Here is a 2883-nt window from a genome sequence, read left to right on the forward strand (position 1 = left end):
GGTGATAGCCGACAATCTAGTTTCATTCTTTTGCAGGTGGCTTTGCAGTTTTCCCAGCACCATTTATTTAAGAGGCTTTCCTTTTTCCACTGTATGTTTTGGCTTTTTTGTCAAAAATTGTTTGCCCATATAAATATGGGTTTACTTCTGGACTCTCAATTCTGTTCCACTGATCCTCGTGTCTGTTTTTTCTGCCAATATCAAGCCTTTTTAATTTTTTACTCTTAAAATTAAAATATTAAAATAAAAATCAATTAAAAATTAAAAAGTAACACTTTAAAATTTTTAAATAATATATTAAAATTGAAAGTTTAAATTTAAAAATTGAAAAGTAATTTAAAAATTTTTAAAATAAGCTTTATTTTTTGGAGCAATTTTAGGTTCATTGCAAAATTAAGGGGAAAGTACAGAGATTTTCTATGTATCCCCTGCCCCAACGTATGCATAGCCTCCCCCTTTAGCAATGTCTTTGACCAGACTGGTACATTTGTTACATTGGTAAAACTACATTTACACAACATTATCATCCAGAGCCCATTGTTTACATTAGGGTTCTCTCTTGGTGGCGCACATTCTATGTGTTTAAACAAATGTATAAAGACATGTATTCACCATTACAGTATTATGCAGAGTATTTTCACTACCCTAAAAATCCTCTATTTACCCCTCCACCTATCATCCCTCCCTGCCCACTCTGCCCTGGCAACCGCTGATCATTTTTACTGTCTCCATTTGCCTTTTCCAGAATGTCACATAGTTGAAATCGTAACAGTATGTAGCTTTCTCAGATTGGCTTCTATGACTTAGTAATATGAACTTAAGTTTTCTCTGTCTTTTTGTAAATTGATAGCTCATTTCTTTTTAGCACTGAATAATATCCTATTGTCTGAATGTACCGCAGTTTATTTATGCATTCACGCACCGAAGGACATCTTGGTTACTTCTAAGTTTTGGCAATTATAAATATAGCTGCTATAAGTAGTTTTTTGTGTAGACATAATTTTCAACTGTATGCTAACAGTACATTTAATTTTGTGAGAAATTGCATCTTCCAAGTGACTATACCTTTTTGCATGCCCAAGAGCAATGTATGAGAGTTTCGTTTGTTTCATATCCTTGGCAGCATTTAGTGTTGTCAGTGTTCTAGATTTTAGTCGTTCTAATAGGTGTGTAGTGATATCTCATTGTTGTTTTAATTTGCTTTTCCCTGATGACGTATGATGTGGAACATTTTTTCATACGCTTATTTGCCATCTGTACATCTTCTTTGGGGAGGTATCTGTTAAAGACTTCTTCCTATTTTCTAATCAGGTTATTTATGTTCTTATCACTGAGTTTTAAGAGTTCTTTGTATACTATGGAATAACAATTCTTTAACAGACATGTCTTTTGCAAATATTTTCTCCCAGTCTGTGGTTTGACTTTTCATTCTCATGGCAGTTTCTTTTGCAGAATAAAAATTTTAATTTTAATGAAGTCCTTCATGGATTGTAGTGCCTTTCCTTCATAAATTGATTTCATTTTCAAACCATCATAAAAAGCTAATTGGATATATTTCATATAAAACTTTCACAACTTTCATTTATTACAAAGAACAAATTTGTGCAAAAAATTGCATTGTGAAAGATATCAGCATTTTGTCTGTATCTAATACCTTAGTCACTACTATTTTTCTCTTTTCTATGACATAATCCTTAGTCATAGCATTCACCAGTCTGGTTTGCAAATTTAAACTAGGGGGAAATAAAAGCTGTCCCCAAGGAACATTTTGTTCCAAAAGAAATGACTTCAAGTCTGATTTACCAATGCTGAATTTTTTCAAAACCAAAATGATTCAAAGCAAAGCACTTTGTTAAAGTGGTTAGATCAATTTACTCTCCAGGGGAAACCATGCTTTAAAACCTCAACTATAGTCATAGTTCAATGTCAGCCAAAATTTCTAGGATTTGGTGACTTTTAGACTGGCATTGCAACACTTCTTATATCATTGAGACCAATTTTACTAATTTTCAATTATTGTGAAAATAAAATTTCAAAAATGCATAAAAGTAGTTATTCAGTGGGATTCATAATCAGATTTATAAAAAATTCATGGCAAGAAACCAACTATAAAACTATGTTCTATTCCTATTTTTCTCTTTTGATCTTTGTTTTGTTAGTGTTGTTGTTTGTCTTAGTCTATTCAGGTTGCTCTAACAAAATATGACCAGGTGGCTTCTAAACAACAGAAATTTATTTTTCATAGTTCTGAACACTGGGAAGTCCAAGATCAAGGTGCTGGCAGATAGTGTCTGGCAAGAGCCCACTTCTTGGTTCATGGTGCCTTCTCATTTTGTCCTCACATGGTGGAAGGGGTGAGGGAGCTCTGTGGGGCCTCTTTTATAAGGGCACTAACACCATTCATGAAGGATCTGCCCTCGTGATTTAATCACCTCCCAAAAGACCTCACTTGCTAACACAATCAGTCACATTGGGGGTTAGAGTTTCAATACGTGAATTTGAGGGGAGACACAAATATTCAGACCATAATATTATTATTGTTTGTTGTGGGGTATGTGTGTGTTCAAGTGTATGTTTGATCTTTAAGTACACAAACATTGGCTTGGATATTTGTCAAATGTTGAGTCTGCTATTTGTTCAAGTAATAACAAGGGAGGTAAACAAAGGGTTTTAATTATCTAGATATCACATACATAGAGATACATCACAATTATTCCTATTAAAACAGCAATCGATGAGGTTCTAATAGATATTAAATGAGATTCAAGCTATTGTGAGTTCATGCAGAAGTGGATATTACCCTTAAAAATAGGTAGGAAGGTTAATGGTGATAAAAAAACAGTACAGTAAATGACCAGTGTTAAGCACAATATTAGAAGGCTA

This window comes from Pteropus vampyrus, unplaced genomic scaffold (genome assembly GCF_000151845.1).
Source record: "Pteropus vampyrus isolate Shadow unplaced genomic scaffold, Pvam_2.0 Scaffold56, whole genome shotgun sequence".
Lineage (NCBI taxonomy): Eukaryota > Metazoa > Chordata > Mammalia > Chiroptera > Pteropodidae > Pteropus > Pteropus vampyrus.